At 41.7% G+C, this 20,150-nt stretch overlaps 1 pseudogene; it reads left to right on the top strand.

Moving 5' to 3' along the window:
* Window positions 1-19,492, top strand: part of LOC139014346 (casein kinase II subunit alpha' pseudogene) — a 165,316-nt pseudogene extending 145,824 nt beyond the window's left edge.
* The last annotated feature ends 658 nt before the right edge of the window (window positions 19,493-20,150 follow it).

Here is a 20,150-nt window from a genome sequence, read left to right on the forward strand (position 1 = left end):
CACCCTCAAGTCACTTAGGACTGATTATGGAGTGGTGACAAATATCACAGATTGACTCTCATTTGCCATATGCCCCTTTTAGTCAACTATGTGGAAAATAAATTTGGTACTCATGCTTTACCTTCTTGGAATTTGCACATGAAAGTGAAAAACCACATATCACATTTCAGTTGGTTGGGGAATGGGCTGGTGGGGATGAGTGGAGGAAACATTAGCTCGTTGTCAGGCTAGCCATAGATTTTATAAGTCTGAACACTATGAAAATCATTTATTGCCCTTTGCTCTGTTATGTATCTTTAAATGTGTTTTTGCTCCTTCATGTATTATAGATAAAAATAACGTTTTTTTCTCTCTCTATGGTTGAATATACCATCAATTCTTGTTTGGCTGACTCACTGCTCTTCAGGTGACTTCTTATCTAGTTAACACAGATCCACCACCTGCTCTTTTTGTCTCCTTAACTCTTCCTTCCAATATTTATCCTCCAGCTTGTATCTTGACATCCATTTGGCCCACTCCAAAAACTAGTCATCCTTAGTCTCTGTTTTGTTCTATATGCTGTCATTCACCCTATCTTCTGATTGTCCCTAGACCATGTTCCTTTTTCTCAGTCATTTTGCAAGACCATCTTAATCATTTATTTGATGACCATAGATTCTAACTTGACCCTGAATTTGACAAACCAGAGGCAGTGGCTCCCATTTATAACATATCGCTGGTTTGCAGGCTGTTGCTTGGTTCAGACTAACTGCTCAATATGTACCATTTCCCTGACTAATTTGTCTTTCTTTTTCTGGGCCCTATCCCTTTCAATTCATGTTTTCACTACCCTGTTCCTCATCTCTGTTAATTAGTCAGGATCAAGGTTATATATAAAGAATTGGCTCACACAGTTATGGAGGTTGAGAAGTCCCATAATCTGCCATCTGAAAGCTGTAGAACAGAAAATCCAGTGGGAAATTCAGTTTGAGTCTAAAGGCCTGAGAACCAGGAGACTGCTGATGTACTAGTAGATCCCAGAGTCTGAAGGCCCAAGAATGAGAAACTCAGATATCCAAGGGCAGAAGATGGTCATCCTAGCTCAAGAAGAGAAGCAGAATTTGCTCTTCTTTCTCTTTTTTGTTCCCTTTGAGCCCTCAAATGGATTGAATGATAATACCTACATTGATGAAGGTGGATCTCTTTACTCAGTCTCCTGAATCTAATTTTAATTTCTTCCAGTAATGCCCAGAAATATGATTTCTTTCTAGCTCTCTGGGCATCCCTTATGCCAGTCAAGCTGACACATATAATTAATCCTCACAACAACCTTCAATGAATATCCATCCTCCCTAACATTGATATATAAGACTTTCAATCATTTGGCTATGCATTAATTTTACATGGTCACCTTTTATCATTTTTTAAATGAATTCTTTTCTTGTTCTTCCTTGAATATAGAACAAGAACACTGTTTTTTTCTCTTTTCTCTTCCTTGTCAGATACTTTTTCCTCTGCCTCTTTTCAACTTTCATGTCCCTCATTTTCTAATAAAGGATAAATTTTTGTTCTTCCTTTATAAAATAGTTCAGATGTCATTTCTTTAAGCAAATCTTCCATGTTCCAAATCAGCAATCTGGAAGACAAGGTTGCAAAAAACACCCAATTGGAATAGCAAAAAGAAAAAAAAATTAAGTGAGGATAGTTAAAGGACCTCTAAGACAATATTGAGCACGGGAACATTTTCATCATAAGGTTACCAAAAGGAGAAAAGAGAGAGCAAGGAATTGAAAACCTATTTGAAGAAATAATAACTGAAAACTTCCCTACTTGAGCAAAGGAAATAGACATAAAAGTCCAGTAAGCACAGAGAGTCCCAAACAAAATGAGCTAATAAAGCCCCACACCAAGACACATTATAATTAAAATATCAAAGATTAAAGACAAAGAGAATCATTCATATATATAATTGATTTTTTTACAGAGAGGAAGGGAGAGGGATAGAGAGTTAGAAACATCGATGAGAGAGAAACATCGATCAGCTGCCTCCTGAACACCCCCTTCTTGGGATGTGCCCACAACCAAGGTACATGCCCTTGACCGGAATCAAACCTGGGACTCTTCAGTCCACACGCCGACGCTCTATCCACTGAGCCAAACCGGTTAGGGTGACAAAGAGAATCTTAAAAGTAGCAAAAGAAAAGCAGTTAGTTAATTACAAGGTAGCTTCCATAATACTGTCAGCTGGCTTCTCAACAGAAACTTTGCAGGTAAGAAGAGGTTGGTACAAAATATTCAAAGTGATAAAAAGCACAGACTTACCAAGATTACTCTACCCAGCAAGGCTATCTTTTAGAATCAAAGGAACGATAAAGAACTTCCCAGACAAGAAATAGCCAAAGGAATTTATCACCATCAAACCAGTATTTAAAAAAATCTTAAAGGGACTTTAAGAAAAAAAAAAGTTCAAAAATATAAATAATAAAATAGCAATAACTACATGCCTATCAATACTTACTTTAAATGTAAATGAATTAAATGCTCTAACAAAGACATAAGGTGGCTGAATGGATAAGAAAACAAGACCCGCCCTGACCGGTTTGGCGCAGTGGATAGAGCATCGGCCTGCGGACTCAAAGGTCCCAGGTTTGATTCCGGTCAAGGGCATGTACCTTGGTTGCGGGCACATCCCCAGTAGGAGGTGTGCAGGAGGCAGCTGATCGATGTTTCTCTCTCATCGATGTTTCTAACTCTCTATCCCTCTCCCTTCCTCTCTGTAAAAATTCAATAAAATATATTTTTTAAAAAAGAAAAGAAAACAAGACCCATACATATGCTGCCTATAGGAGATTCACTTCTGACTGAAAGACACACACAGACTAAAAGTAAAGGAATGGAAAAAGATATTTCATGCAAATGGAAACAACAAAAAAAGCTGGGGTAGTAATATTTATATCAGACAAAATAGACTTTAAAACAAAAGCTATTAACAAGAGACAAAGAAAAACCTAGCTTCTAAGTATTTATCTGAAAAAACCCAAAATACAAATTTGAAAAGACATATGCATCCCTATGTTCATTGCAGCATTATTTACAATAGCCAAGATATTAAAGCAACCTAAGTGTCCATCAGTAGACAAATGAATAATAACATATATATTTCCCATATATAATGAAAAATTACTCAGCCATTAAAAAAAGGGAAATCTTGTCATTTGTGACAAAGATGGACCTACAGTGTATTATGCTAAGTAAAATAAGTCAGACAGAGAAAAATAAATACCATATATTTTTCCTTGTAAGTAGAATCTAAAAAAACAGAATAAATAAACAAACAAAATGGAAATCAATCATAGATAAAGGGAACAAACTGAGAGTTGCCAGGTAAAAAGGGATTTGGGGGTTGGATGAAAAAGATAAAGGGATTAAGAAGTACAAATTGTCAGTTACAAAATACTGGGATATAAAGTATATCATAGGGAATACAATCAATAATATTTTAATAACTATATATGGTTTTGGAGGTACTTGACTTATTGGGGAATCACTTCATAAGTTATATAAATGTCTAACCACTATGCTGTATGCCTGAAACTAATATAATTTTAAATGTCAACTGTAATTGAAAAATAAAAATAATTAGAAAAGGATGCTTAACATTATTTGTCACTAGAGAATTGCAAATTAAAACAAGATGCTACTGCATACCTATTAGAGTGTCTAAAATTTAAATAAAACTGACAACACTAAGTTATGATGAGGATGTGGAACATACGAACTGCCATTCATTGCTAGTGGAAATGCAAAGTTTGGCATTTTCTTACAAGTTGGACATTGTCTGACCATATGATTCAGGGATTTCATTTCTAGGTATTTACCCAATTTATTTGAAAACTATGTTTGCACAAAAAATGTGGATGTGAATGTTTATACCAGCCTTATTCATAATCACCAAAGACTGGAAGTAAGCAAGATACCCTTCAAAAGGCAAATGAATAAATAAACTGTGGTACATGGATACAATGGAAGACTATTCAGTAATAAAAAGAAATGACCTATCAAGCCATGAAAAGACATGGATGAATTTTAACTACAATAGCCAAGTGAAAGAGGAAAGTCTGAAAAGGCCACATACTGTATAATTCCAGTTATATGACTTTCTGGGAAAGGCAAAACTATAGTAAAGGTAAAATGATCAGTGGTTACCAGTGATTTGGGGTGAGGGCGGGGGAATGAATAGAGGATTTTTAGGGCAGTATGATCACTCTGTATGATATTAAAATGGTAGATATATGTCATTATACATTTATCCAAACCCATACAATGTACAATGCTAAAAGTGAGCCCTAGTGTAAACTATAGACTTGGGAAGGAGAGTTAAACAAGTGAAGCACAGTAGGTTTTTAAGGTGGTGAAACTATTCTGTATGACACATATGTATGCCAAAACATGACATGTGCATTTATTCAAACCCATTAATGTTTACAGCACAAAGATTAAAACCTAATAAATACAAATTTTAAAAAGCACTTAGGAGGTTACAGGAATCCCAGGATGAAATATGGAATGTGACAAAATTTTCTAAAAAAATTTTTTTAAAACAATTTGTCATATATGGAGAAAGCGTAGTTGATATGATTAGAAATCTAGTGAGAAATCCCTAGCATGAAGGTCTCAGAAGTATCCACAACATTTTTCATAAATGATGGAGCCAGCCATCCTGTGCCTATTAAGTGGGAGTCTTTCTCCTTACCCTTCTTTTACCCCTGAGGGTCATGAATATCTGCTAGCAATTTAGGGGTTAAGGAACAGTTAGTAAATATCAGAGATGCCAACAATACTGGCCATCCAACTCCAAGCATTCATGCCTCTGTCTAGAGACCAAGCTAGAAGCAGGAGAAAGCTTGGAACTCAGGGATTGATGGAATTGGGGGTTAATGGTGAGGTAAAGCGAATTTATTCGGTGCTTATACCATATTAAATCCAGCTCAAGCAAACAAGGAGACGGGCAATACTAACAAAGAGAAGTAAAGTCTTGAAGAACTGAGGTGATGATAGTGGTGGCACCATTTTGGTGGAGAGGTTTAAGGAAGATTCTGTACAGACACTTGAGTGAAGAAGGCAGAGGGTAAGGGCCACTGCAACCCCCCTGAAGGAGGCTGGAATATTTGTGTTTGAGAAGAAGCCGGAAGGCTGAATTTTCAGGTCTCTCCCTGAGACCACGCAGAGGAGAGGGGGAGAGCAGCAACAAGTGGGTTTAGCCATGTAGCCAGAGTCCAATTCATAAAACACCTCTGGACAAGGTATGGTTGTGGCCCTTACTGTAGCTGTGATGGGAAGCCATTGGGGGTCAGCGGTCAAAGAGTTCAGTCTCCTAAATCAATGAAAATCTCAAGCTTTGGCTTTCTTCAAGTAAAGATCAGGTTTATTAGCACTTTACGATGCTCATTGAAAGTCTAGGATGAAATATTTTTTTACACATTGTCAACCAATGGTTGTTGCCAGTTCAATGCCAACAGGAATTCCTAATTTGGGGTGAAGGGAAGGTGGAATTTTTTTTTAAAGCATCCTGTTTTTTTTGTTTGTTTGTTTTTTAAAAAAATATTTTTATTGATTTTTACAGAGAGGAAGGGAGAGGGATAGAGAGTTAGAAACATCGATGAGAGAGAAACATCGATCAGCTGCCTCTTGCACACCTCCTATTGGGGATGTGCCCACAACCAAGGTACATGCCCTTGACCCTTGAGTCCGCAGGCCCATGCTCCATCCACTGAGCCAAACTGGTCAGGGCAAGGGAAGATGGAAATTTTATTCACTGCAAAATAACTCAGTTGTGGTGATACAGCATGACTATATAAATATTAAAGCTGTAGAAGAGTTCAATTGTGTTACAGCACAGCCGTGAGGCAGCCCTAAGGCCAGGCGTCCCTGGGGCCAGGCCCCTATCTGTCTGGACAGCTCTGCTCTGCGCCTCCCTGGTCTCTGCTCTGCTCCATGCTAGTTTGCTTTGCACTGTGCTGGTCCGCTCTGCTCAGCTCAGCTCCTATCTGTGCCATTCTACTCTGGCTCGTGCTGTTCTGCCCCACTCTGCTCTGGTGAGCCATCTTTGGTGTTTCAGATCCACTGGGGGATCGCAGTCTTCTGTCTTCCATGAAAATGGAAAGTGCCAGAGGGGAGCTGGCTTATATAGACTGGATGGGGAAAGCCTGAGTTCTATATCCAGGAACTCCGTTATGAGGGCTGGCTCAGATGGCTGGAACACAGTGCAGGCTGGCAGTTCAGTGCAAGCTTCTCCCAAAAGTGCAGTTTTCAAGAGAGGCCTTGTCTAGAAATGGCTGCTAGGCATTTTTTTTTTTTTTTTTAATTTGAGACCAAGTTAGCCGTAGGAGCCCTTTTTAGTAGGTATCTTCTCTCCCCGTCACCCCCGCCCCCCCCTCCCCCGCCCCCGCAAGGGTCCACATTTCCCTCTTTCAATCAGAGCCTGTCTGCAGACATCATTGATGATGGATCAGGTCAGTGTTGGGGCCAGGTTTGCCATGGGCAAGCTTACATGTGAATGCTGAAATGCCAATCTGCCAATTCCAGGTGGAGCGTATTCTTTTCTAGGGATCATGACAGCTGTGATGAGTCTCAAATGATCCCCTTGCCAGAGACTTGCTGAGTGGTGAGCAAAACAAGGGAAGGAACTTGGGTTCTGGGAAAACGCCACTGAAGAGAATACTTCCTGGGACTGGCTCTGTTCTCTCATGGACAGGGCTGCAAGGACTCTGACACCTTTATTTTGCTGTCATTCATTCCATGCGTTCTTTAATTTTCCTCTAACGAATTTAGTTGAATCTTCTTTCTCTAAATTATAAATTGCAATTTTGAGTGGTGTACTCTGTACCGGACACTGCTTTCAGAATTTTGCACGGATTTGCTCGCTTACTCCTATGACAACCCTGGTGGCAGGTACTATTGCTCAACATTTTGCAGACAAGGAAACTAAGGCCCAGAGGGTATAAGCAACCAGCCTGCGGAAGTGCTGGGCTGCCTCATTCATTCTGGCTCGGTCTGACTCTGAACCCTAGCCCACTTCATGACTTAGCCTCTCCTAAATGCAGCATGGAAGACAGGGTGTTAGTTTTATTTTTTAAATAATCAGACTTATGGGGCAACTGACTGTCTTTATGTAGCACTTGAGGCTCTGATGCATGAAATTCATGCAAGGGGTTCAGCCCTCGAAGCCGTGGCGGCTTGCCTCGGCCCTTGTAGCCCCGGCTTCGTCCGGAAAGTAGTTCGGCTATCTGGTCTAATTAGCATATTATGCTTTTATTATTATAGATTATTCAGTATCCTCAGGTCCAAACTTCAATCCAGTTGTTTTTTTTTTTTAATAACTTTCTCTCAGCCCTCAGTGGCTTATCTCCCAGACTCTGGACATCCGCAGCCTTTGAGCCTCAGCCACACCATCCATTAGCAGTGATTTCTCAGTGACCTAAACGGTTGCGCTTGACTTTCCTACCCACTACATTTAAGCCCGTGAGAGCCTTCATATTTCTTTATCCCACAATGCCCAGTCCAGGCAGAACAGGCAGTTGGCACGTCACATATGCGTACTGCCTGACTGGCGAATGGATAACCTGTAGCTCTAACCCATTTCTACCAGTTTCCAAAAGCATCAGCCATGGAAGGGATGCCTGCATGACACCCGGGGAGCAGCTGACTTCATTTGTTGGCATCTTCCGAGAACAGTACTTTGTGCTCTGCAAACTTTGGAGGTCACTGGGATTTATTTGATTAGTTTTACTTTCAAGTTACCTCACAGCCTTTAGAGACCGTTTTCCCCACTGGAAACCATTTGCTTGCAGTCACACCTGCCCAAATAGATTGACCCAATCCTGTAACCTCCAGCAGCACTTCATTCACACCAACACTCAGGTGTGAGCAAGACCTCTGTCACCGTGCTGTTTCTCCAGTAAGCTAATTGGTGCCAAATATCTTTTCATAACCAATACATTCTGCAGGGCTGAGGAAGGCAAATACGTCTTGCTTCCCTGCACTGAGGCCCACTAATGAACAACACAGAATCACATTTCCATTATTTGTATCCAGAAGCCTGCCTTACTGCTTCATATCTCCCTTTTGCACATATGTAAACAACATAATTATGGGTTTTCCCACCTGAATCAAAGGCAGAGCCAAGCATTTGTAGGAATTGGGATCTTGTGAATACTTCATGTGGTTATCTTTGGCTTCTGTATGTGCATTCCTCTCCCTGGACAAAATAATTGACTGTCAGACGTTAATGGAGAGAAAGAAGGAGCTGATGACTAACATCTCACTGCAGCTTCCTCGCCCTCTGAATTCCAGCCCTGCAGCTGTGGCCAGTAGCAGGGAGGACACAGGACATGGATCCAGTGATTTCTGCTCAAGGTTGGCATTTAGCCACTTAAGCTGGGTGACCTTGAGCCTCATGGGGGCCTTATTTTCCATCCATAGGATAATTGTGAGGCTAAACAAAATGACACTTGAGAATTGTGCTGAGATTTGTGAAGCCAAGTATTATTTGTTATTTTTGAGATATAGTTCTTCATGAACAAGAGTGCTTCTGTGTTACAGCTTGTAGAGTCCCCCCAAACTGCGCATGCTCCTTACCTTGGAGACAGATGGTGTGTCTCCAGAGACAGAATTGGCCTCTGAGGACCTCTCTGAGGAGCCCCATATTGTTTATCCCTGCTGTTTTCTCTGGTATGCTGGGTTTGGGGGACTTCAGGCAGAACCCCCAGCTTCTGAAGTTCAGATTTGTATTTGAAACACGGAGTCCCCATATAATTATTGCCCAAATCAGGACACTTTCCTAGTGAAAGAGATGCTATTACTACCAATGGTAGGACAACAGATGTAGCTAACACATAGATATGTTTCAGGACAGAACCTGGTCTTTGGAGGAGTCTCTTGTTGAACCGTCCACTGAGCAGGGCATTGTTTTTAAGGATGCAGCTCCGGCATGTAGGACAGCTCCCACACATAGCAGGTACTCCATAATATTTGTTTAATGAACACTTATGTAAAGAGTGATGAAGAAAGAAGTCTTTTCTAAAGCTATTAGCACAAGACTCTATATTTTTCAAAGGGAATACAGAGAATTTATTTCAATAGGTTTAAATGGAAGACAAGAAATACAGAATGTAAATCTCAAGTGTTTAATTACAAGTAGGTTAATCAGCATAAGTGATCAAACAAGAAATGATAGCTAACTTATTTTGCCAAATTCCACAATAACTCTCCTGTAGATTAAATTTTAAAATTAAAAAATATTTTATGAAGTCAAAATAATATATTAATGCCCACTGGGGAAGAAAAGTAATGGTTTTGTTGTTATAGTGTTAGAATAAGCTACAAAGGAAAAGATCATAATAATGACTACACAATTTTGAAACTTTAATAAAATGAAAATCAGCAGTGTGATGATAAAATATGTTATAAATATAACAGGTAAAGCTTAAAATCCAAAATATACCGAGCTTTAATTTTTTTTTTTCCTCAGACTTGCTTTTCTTCCACTTTGGCCAAACACAGCATTGAATTTACTGCCTTCCTCATCCCTTCAGTCCCCTCCCCGGTTCTGGACCCCTCTAGATCAGCAGCACCTGAATGCTCACTGTTCTAAATGCTCACTGTTTAAACAGGTTCCCGACCACGCCTGGTCCTGGAGCTCAGAGGGAGGAGCAGCAGCTCATTCTCAGTGCCTCATGCTTTTCCAACAGCTTCCAAAATGAATCCATCTAAACACTGGGTTTCTGCATAAGTGCCCTGAGTGTGAGTTATTGATGGGGCAGGGAGATCTACATATTATTACATAAAACTGATAACCAAACCATTACAATGGTTGAGATATAGTTCTTCATGACTGGGCTGTCCTTTTACTCCCCTCCAATTTAGGACAAAAAGGGAATTCTACTCCTTTCTATCCTGCCTGTAGAATGGCAGCACCTAGTTGCTTCTTAAAGATACAGAATCTCAAGCCCCAATCAGACCTACTGAAAATGATTTTGCATTTTAGCAAGATCCCACGTGATCTGATCGCACAGTAAAGTTTTAGAAACACTGGTCTAAAACTCATCATCCCCATCTCTGAATAAAAGTGAGCCTGGATTGCCTGCTGGCATGGCTCAGTGGTTGAGCATTGACCTATGAACCAGGAGGTCACAGTTTAATTCCCTGAGGGAGGTGGTGGATCGATATTGTCTCTCATCATTCATTGATGTTTCTCTCTCTCTCTCCTTCTCCCTACCTCTCTGAAATCAATAAAAATAATTTTTTTTTTAAAAAGTGAGCCTGGATCTCATTTCACAGAGAATATTGGAGCGAAAAATAGGGGTCCCTTTAAATTTCTTCAATTGCAAAGCCTTCTCTTTTGTTGCAAGATATATCCCAACACCCTCCTTATCTGAGGCTAACTATTCTGCCTGTGCTTCTGATTCTACTGTCTTTGAACAGCTTTAGAAAATGATGCCATGTCTCATTCCCTCACTCTTTCATTATATGATCAATCTCAGCCTTTCTCCTGTATCTTTGCTCTCAACCTGAAAAGGGATTTAAACAACCTCATATTAAAATGGAGTTCTGCCAACATCTATTAGACATCAAGACACCAGCATTTCTTTTCTGATCTTCCTAATGGTTGGTTCTGAAAGAATACTCTACTCTTGTTCCTGTAAGTTATTTAATTACCATTCATCTCAGCTTTGGGACTAAGGCCTGGGCCAACATTCTTCTCTCAAAGATTTCTGGTGCTTTGCTAACTGCTTACTATAATGGCTCAATCTCACAAGCATGATCTTTAACCCAAGCTCTCCTTGAAACTGGGTTTCTTTTTTTAAATTATTTACTTTTTAAATTAAATTTATTGAGATGACATTGGTCAACATGATCATATAGGTTTTAGGTGTGGGTTTCTGTTACAAGATCTCTATATTGCTCAGTGTACCTACCACCCAAAGTTAAATCTCCTGTCACCACTCCCTCTTCCCTCTGGCAACCAGCACATTGCTATTTGTGCTCACAAGTTTCAGTTTTATAACCCACATATGAATGAAATCATATAGTTCTTAGCTTTTTCTGACTGACTTATTTCACTTAGCATATTGTTCTCAAGGTCCATCCATGTTGTTGCAAATGGCAGTATTTCATCCTTCCTTTTGGCTGAGTAATATTCCATTGTATATATGTACCACATCTTCTTATCCAGTCCTGTATCTCGGAACACTTTGGTTGTTTCCATGTCTTGGCCGCCGTGGATAATGCTGCAGTGAACACAGGGGTGCAATTCCACCTCCCTGGTAGAGCCCTTACTTCTCTGATGTCTCTGATCACTCACTTGATTTTGTCTCCCCCACAACTACATGAGTAGCAGGCAAGGATCCTGGTTGGGAGCCAGATAAGTCCTAGCCTGAGTGAAAAGTGATGAGCAGGACAGTGTAGACTGGGGGAAAGTCAAGAAAGGTAATCTGGGTGAGTACAAGATATAGTTCCTTAAGATAAAGATGCCAACCCAAAGGAAGAGCAGAAAAAAGATATAGGAAGTGTTTCCATAAGAACCTTTGTTAAACAAGATATGAGTGGAAATGGCCGCAGTTTTGGAATGGATCCTATAGTTCGGCTGGCAGCAGAAAAAATAGAAGCTTCGTGGATGGAGAGTGAACATCAACAAAAGAAAGACTAAGGGCTTTTTGTGGGTGTATATGAAACACCTGTTGCCCTAGAAATACCTGAATTCTACAGTGTGCTGCTGGGCTCCTGAGCCCTAAATTCTGAGTTGTCGCTGTTAGTGCAGACCCCTCAGGTGCTCCTACACAGTGAGCCTGGGAAACCTGGGCGCTATGGGCACCCTCACCATCCTAACCTCAGCAGGCCATGTGTTCTTCCTTGGTGAACTTCTTAGGTGAGCTCATCTTTTGCCGTAGCTTCCCTAATTTATGACATGCTGTGGTGGGGAATAAAATGTCTGGCCATGCCTAGCTGTGAGCACCATCTCAAACACAGCAGGTCAGAAAGTTCTCCTCCACTCTACTTAGCTATGTTTGCCTCCCATCTCCTCTCATCAGCACTCATGTTTCTAATGGACTCATTTAGACCTGGTTTCTTTTCAGTCACATTTCCTTACTTATTTTTTTAGCCTTTGTATTTGGACTTTTTCAATATTAACTGTTTTAGTGGGAAAAATATATGCAAAAGGTAAAAAAAAAAAAAAATTATAAAGAAAAATGCAGTAAAAAAACGTAATCTGCCCTGACCGGTTTGGCTCAGTGGATAGAGCATTGGCCTGCGGACTAAAGGGTCCCAGGTTCGATCCCAGTCAAGGGCATGTACCTTGGTTGCGGGAACATCCCCAGTAGGGGGTGTGCAGGAGGCAGCTGATCGGTGTTTCTCTCTCATTGATGATTCTAACTCTCTATCCCTCTCCCTTCCTCTCTGTAAAAAATCAATAAAATATATTAAATTTTTAAAAAAACGCGAAATCTCCTAGCCTCCAAAAATTCCACTCCTCCTCCCACAGGAAGTCCCCAAGACCCCTTTGCGGTGACCCCTTCCAAGGTGCTATTTGTGCAGATACACAGGCTCAGGCACAGGCTTAATCCTCAATGTGTGCCATTTCTCAGTAAACCTTGGAGATGGCTCCATGTCAGCATAGATAGCTCTGCTTCCCTCTCGGTCACAACTGCACTGCATCCCAGCGTGTGGACGCTTGAAGATTCATTTTCACTGGTCTTCTTTGATGCACTCTTAAGTGTGTTTTCAGTGTTAGGAACCAGTAACAATGTTGTCATAGTACCATAGCATATCTATAATAATAAAAATGTAATATGCTAATAAGACCAGGCAACCGAACGACCTTCCGGTCGTCATTCCGGAAGTCAAGGCAGAGATGGTTAGGGGCAATCAGGCAGGCAGGTAGAGTGGTTAGGGGCAATCAGGCAGGCAGGCAAGTGGTTAGGAGCCAGTGGTCCTGGATTGAGAGAGGAATGTCCGACTCCTGGTTTAGGCCTGATCCATGCAGGATCAGGCCTAAACCGGCAATCGGACATCCCCTGAGGGGTCCCAGATTGCGAGAGGGTGCAGGATGGGCTGAGGGCCCTCCCCACCTCGTGCATGAATTTTGTGCACCAGACCTCTCTAGTGTATTTTATGATTAAAAAGGTATTGCCATATCATTTTCCAAAGTCTCTGTGGCACTTTATATTTTCCCTAACAATGGATGAGCAAGTCTTTCCCCCAACAACACTACCAGCAAAATAGGGTATTAATCATTTTGACCAAAGTGGCAAGTGATTTTTTTTTTACTGCCAGAAAATTTGCCTTTTTCTGATAATCAGTGAATTTGAACTTATTTTCATATATGCATTGCCCATTTGGATTTGTTTCCATTTGAATTATCTGTTTTTCTCCTTTCTCCATTTTTTCCACGTTTTCTTTCTCTGGTCCATTTGAAAATTTTCACTCTATAAAATGGATATTGGCCCTTTATTTCAGTTGGTATTTTTATGGCATCTTTCCCATACTTTTAAAAGTTTTATATAATAGCCTGGCCATGTTGCTCAGTGGTTGAGCATCAATCCATGAACCAGGAAGTCACAGTTTGATTCTTGGTCAGGGCACATGCTTAGGTTGTGGGCTCAACCCCCAGTAGGGTTCATGTAGGAGGCAGCCAATCAATGATTCTTATCATTGATGTTTCTATCTCTCTCCCTCTCCCTTCTTGTCTGAAATCAATAAAAATATATATTTTTTAAAGTTTTATATAACACACAGCTGTCATTTCTTGTATATCTTCTGTGTTTCATTGTGGTTAAAATGGCCTCTCTCAAACATAGAATATGCATCTATGTTCTCAGATTTTCTCATTAAGAATTTAATTACCCATTATTTACATTCAAGCCTTTGATCAGACTAGATTTTAAGTTTGTATAACTGCTAACAGATCTCTAATTTTATTTTCTTCCAGAAGACTAACATCTATGCCAGTGCCATTTATTAGTAATCTAATGTTTTCCTGCTGAATTGTGTTTTGTCCCATATTAAATCCTCATACACTGAGACTGATGTCTGGATTGTTCATAGGGTTCCTCTGCCCCACCACTGACATGAATATAGGTTATAACAGCTCTGAGGATCTAAAAACTGGCAAAATATAACCACCCTCATAGTTATTTAAAAAATATAAATATATACATTTTGCCGTATAAATTTTACAGTCATTTATTTGATCCAATTCAAATAAAATACCACACTGGACTATCAATTAGAATGATAGTGTTTGCACATTATTTTGGAGAGCATGTGGTATTACTGTGACATTAAATCTTCCCATGTGTGTCACTCCATTAGCTTCATTCTCATTTCACATCTGATAATAAAAATGTGGATGTAGGTTCTACATCTTGTATCAGTTATCTAGGCTCTAGGTCTTTCTTGTTAAACATATTTCTAACTAGTTTATACATTTATCTTCATTGTAGGTAGAATGCTTTTCCTATTTTATTTCTAATTACTTATTGGTGCATGTAGAGCAGGCATGTTGTTTGAATACTGATGTGCTGGTGTGTATCCATGTGGAGGAGAACTAATGGAGACTGATTGGGGAGCTCTCCCCTCCAGGCCCTGCCGTGGGACCCTGGGTGATGGCCACAGGGACTGGATAAGGAGTGAGGAGTAGAGAAGGCTTTTGTAGCACCTCTGAACTCTTGTATGTGACTGAGGCTAGGATAGTAAGTGTCCTAGGAGTTCCTAATCAGTATATGGAAGAAGGAGAAAAATGGTTGCCTTAATCCCCAGAAATGGAGAAAAGCTATGCTTTATATACAGAACACTGTTCACTTTGTCTCTTCATCTTGAGAACATGTATTCATTCAGGACTCAGCCCAGAGACCCCCTCTCTGTGAAGATACCCTGTCTCCCACTGGAAGTTTGTACCTCTGTATCTTACGTGAACTTTGAGGTCACCTGCAAAGATTTATTGATCCCAGACTTAAGTCCTCCTTCATCTACAATGAGAGCTCTTATAGACATGGACTATGACTTCTTTGCCTGCATACCTCCAGTGCCAGTACAATGCCTGGCACACAGTAGAAGATCAATATATACTTAATTAAGTGATAGCAACAGAAGGTAAGAGCCAGCCCCTAAAAATGGGGTTCTGAGAACAAGTTTTTATTTTATTTTTAAAAATATATATTTTATTGATTTTTTACAGAGAGGAAGGGAGAGGGATAGTTAGAAACATTGATGAGAGGGAAACATCAATCAGCTGCCTCCTGCACACCTCCCACTGGGGATGTGCCCGCAACCAAGGTACATGCCCTTGACCGGAATCGAACCTGGGACCCTTGAGTCTGCAGGCCGACGCTCTATCCACTGAGCCAAACCAGTTAGGGCAAGTTTTTAGAATGTATGCAGCAAGGATCTACAGTATGGAATGCTGGGACCAGTTACTGCATTGCATACCAATTTCAATACCCCTATCTCTCTGCCATGACTACGTGACCTTTTCAACCCTAAGTCCTCTTTCTACATCACACTCTTTCTGCGTTTCCCACCTCAACCCCTCAAATAGAACCCATATTCCAAGTGTTACCTACCCACTGTATAAATTACAATACTATGCTCAGTTTCAAGTTCAAGAGCCACAACCTCCAAGTACATCTTCCTCACTATTTTTTCTTTCCATGTGTATTTAATCTTCATTACTTAAACAACCTACCCCAGTCTTTAAGAACTGCCTGGTATTGCTAAATGTCGGTTAGAAACTGGGAGGGAACCAGAAGTGGTAAGCAGGCATTTGCTTCTGCCCTCAACACCCATGGACCCAGCATTCAGATGAGTCCCAAACTGAGCTTCTATAATAAAAAAAGAGTAATATGCTAATTAGACTGGACATCTTCTGGATGCTATTCCGGATGTCCTTCCTGACAAAGCCAGGGATGAAGAGAAGCCAGCCCGGGTCCTGAGTGCCTGTGGGTAGCCTGAGGGAAGCCAGCCCACATCCTGGGTGCCTGCTGGTGGCTGGAGAAGGGAAGCCTGGGTCCCGGGTGCCGGAGGGAAGGAAGGCCTATTCTTGCATGAATTTTCATGCATCAGGCCTCTAGTACGTTATAAGATGGAAGGTTACAGCACAAAGGACACAGGCGTGGAAACAGAACCATTTAGTTTTCCAGATCTGACTCTACCACTACTTAGCTTTGTTGACCTGGAATAAAACACTTAACCTCAGGCTTTAAAATAAGGATAATGGCCTAAAAGGGAGGCGATTAGAGTAGCTGCTTCCCAAAGTAAACTCTTCTAAAATAATCCCATGACCTTAGTTCTTTGAGGATAAGGGCACTAGCTAAAGTGGGAGCACAGCTTTGCCCGCAGGAATCCAGGAGCCATGCTGGGCTTCCCAGGCCCAGGCGAAGAGGAGAGCCCTTTGCTCGGGGTTAGTATTTCTGCCTGGTTTGCTGACCTTAAAACTTAGGAGTCTGGATTTGGCCAGGGTTTTCCCACTTCTGCATCCTGGGAAGCCACTAAGACTTGAACAAACTGAGATGGTCCCAATGATAGGACCAAACCTTTTTCCGTTTTGTAGCAATCCTGCTCCTTGCCTGTCAGGACAGAGGCTTTTGTCAACATCAGACTCCTGCTAATTTCTAGCTCTGCCAGTTGATACCTTACTGGTGTAGGGTGCTTCCTGTCCTTACCTCATTCCCCATTAGCATCTGGGCTATCACAGGACCAGACCTGTGCACTCTGCTAAACCAGTCTTGGTTATCTGACCCCAAAGAATTGGTCTTTTCTTCTGTGAAAAAAAAGGAGCTGGAGTTGCCGTGCCAGAGAAATTGCCTTGCACATATTATGCCTCAAACCTTTGGAATGTTGAAACATGGCAAAGTAACCTTTGGATGAGGCCTAAAGTAACACTCTGCCCCAAAGAACTGTTTGTGAAGATAACAAGAAAGTAGTTGTTAGGACTGCCGGACCGATGCCTACTGGACTTCAAAGTAAAAACATTACTTAGAATAAACATGACTGTGTGATGTGACCTGCACCGATAGAAATGCTCTCCTTCCATTGAGGTAATTGTCCCCTTCTTCTTCTCATAAATGCCCAGGGCCTTTGTCTCCTCATCAAAACCATTTGGTCGCCCTAACCGGTTTGGCTCAGTGGATGGAGCGTCGGCCTGCGGACTCAAGGGTCCCAGGTTCGATTCCGGTCAAGGGCATGTACCTTGGTTGCGGGCACATCCCCAGTTAGGGGGTGTGCAGGAGGCAGCTGATCGATGTTTCTCTCTTATCGATGTTTCTAACTCTCTATCCCTCTCCCTTCCTCTCTAAAAAATCAATAAAATATAAACAAACAAACAAACAAACAAACAAAACCATTTGGTCTTCTGTCAGACTCAGTGTATCCCAAATAGCTCTTCTTTGATCTGTTGCCTCTCACTTTGAAAGACTTTTTATTTTTAGGTTAACACTTTTCTGTGTGGCACTGGTCTCTACAAATCCTGTCTACTCCCAAACAATAAGATGCAATTGACATCTTGTATGGGCTACATACAACTGTCTCCATCACAGCCTCAACGCTGCTCCAGGGCAGCAAACTCACTGCAAGGGGCCACAGAGCACACAAGGAAGGCCCAGCAGGCTCAGCAGGCCCAGCAGTGTATGTTTACAGAATAGGAAGCACCCTGCTTTTGTTCACTCGCTGTTGTAAAGTTAAAGGGTGAGAAACATCCAACCTAGCAAGATTAGCTTGGACATCTGTGAAACCAAACTGTCAAGAAAGTGACTGCTGTGAGCAGGGACCTCAAACCACTCACAAGAGCTTCAGTTTAGTTCACAGTCCCATTGTGAGATACTAGACAGAGGAATGGTGCCGATTGGATTTAACTTTGGGAGGAAAGACCTATAGTTTTTGGACTTCGTGTAGGCTCAGGGTTAGGGTGCTGTGTACCTGATTCACTCCAGAGTGACTTTCCACACACCCACTTGCATGGTCTGTAACAGCGACCTATGAATGCAGAACCAATAGGAACCCCAGAGAATTTTAGCTCCCAGGGTTTGATTTAAATATTAGCATTTGATAAGTGCACATATTTGAAATAATCTAGAGGTTACGTATAAAGTGAAACTTCGTGATGACTTAAAAAAAAAATGAATTCAGAAACAGAGCATCTCCTTTCCTGGCCAGTAGGGGCTGCTGCCTGTGGCACTGCAGCACCCCCTCTTAGGGTGTCTTGCAGCTTGAGGACAGCCCAGCCCTCTGCCATGGCCCCACCCCCAGCCCACCTGCCTCCCAGCTCCTCCTCCTCTGCTGCTGCCCCAGGGCCCTGGCCTCACAGCCACAGCCCTGGGTGCCCCGAGCTGCCCTGAGGCACCCCCTTCTAGCCTTCCAGGGGCTGCAGGGCACAGGGCTAGGCTGCGGTGAACAGCCTGAGGAGCCCTGAGTACTATGAGGCTCACGTCCCAAACTGGGGTAATTTCGGTGACTAGCAAATGGTTAGAAAACTCGGTCCAGGGAAAGCATATGAAGTATTTGAGGTCATTAACATCACCAAAGAGTGGTTGTAAAAAATTTTAAGCCAGTGAAGATAAAGAAGATAAAACAAGAGATTAAGATTCTGGAGAACCCTTCTGTGAAATATCATTAAATTGATTGACACTGTGAAGTAATCTGTGTCAAGACACTAGCTTTGGTATTTGAATATATCAATATCAATAATATAGATTTTAAGCAACTTTACAGGATCCGGACAGACTGTGATATCTGGTTTTATACGGATGAAGTATTTCAAGTTCTGAATTACTGCCCAGCAAGGGAATTGTGCTTAGGAATGTGAAACCTCCCAATGTCCTGATGGATGCTCACCAACAGGAAAAGCAGCAGCTGATACCCTGGGGTCTGGCAGAGTTCTGCCCTCTTGCTCAGGACTGCCATGTCCTGTGGCCTCCAGGTACTTCAAGGGACCAGAGCTCTTGTGGCCTACAAGATGCATGATTTTAGCTTGGATATGTGGAGTTCGGGCTATATGCTAGCAAGCATGATTTTTCAGACAGAACCCTTCCTACAGGGACAGGACAACTACAACCAGCTTGTTTGAATTGCCGAGGTTCAGGATACAAATGAGCTGTATGGCTATTTGAAGAAGTATCACATATACCTAGATCCACCCTTCAGTGATATTCATGGGAATGCTGGGAAAACTTTATGCATAATGAGAACAGACACCTCCTCAGCCCCGAGGCCCTAGATTTTCTAGACAAACTTCTGCAATACGACCATCAACAGACTGACTGCCCAAGAGTCCCTAGAGCACCCATACTTCTACCTCACGGTGAAGGAGCCGTCCCAGCCCTGTGCAGGTAGGGCTGTACTTGTCAGGGTCTCCCAGCAGCTGGGTGAAGACTGGAAAGCGATGGGCAATGCGGCATTGATGCTGGCCAGTAAACCAACCAACCCAATACAAATCTTGAAGGAAAACTACAGTGTGATATGAAATTTCAGTCTTATCTTCTAAATACAAAGAAGGGTAAGACCAAACAGTCTGTCAATAAAACAAACAAACAAACTCTGGCAGGGAGCGTGATGATGCACACGGTTTGGGAATGAAGGGACCTTTCCCTTTGGAATGCATGAGCGACGAGAGACTAGGAGTCGTTGCACAGTTACCTGTATTGAACAGGAGACTGCTGTTCAACTAACCCTTTTGGTCAACAAGCTGTGGCTATCTGACTTCCTATCAATTCCCCTGCAGTCTGGGTTTCCTTGGGTGAGATTCAGGCTCAAGTTTTAGCAACACATCGGCAGTCTGTACTGACGCACCGTTTACCAAAAGGAGATATTAAAAGAGTGACCGTATTTAAAAAAACAAACCGAAGCGGAGCATGCGCTGTGTAATATGCTGGACATTCCTGGTTCCCTGGCTGTAAGAGAAATGGGCTCTGGGAAGGCACCCTTTAAGGAGATGCTGAATTTTTATTTGAGGAATTAGCATGTCAGTGTGTAATGTTAAATGGCTTAATTTCCCCAGAGGACTAAATGTGCTTCTTTACATCGTTGATGCTTATGAAGTTGTGCTAATTTAAAAGCTCTTGCCTGGATGTCAGGATGGAATAACAACTACTGCAATAAATGCTCAAAGAACATCTTCTGCC

The sequence above is a fragment of the Myotis yumanensis genome, unplaced genomic scaffold (genome assembly GCF_028538775.1).
Source record: "Myotis yumanensis isolate MYYU_CA2020_CCGP unplaced genomic scaffold, mMyoYum1.0.hap1 SCAF_7, whole genome shotgun sequence".
Lineage (NCBI taxonomy): Eukaryota > Metazoa > Chordata > Mammalia > Chiroptera > Vespertilionidae > Myotis > Myotis yumanensis.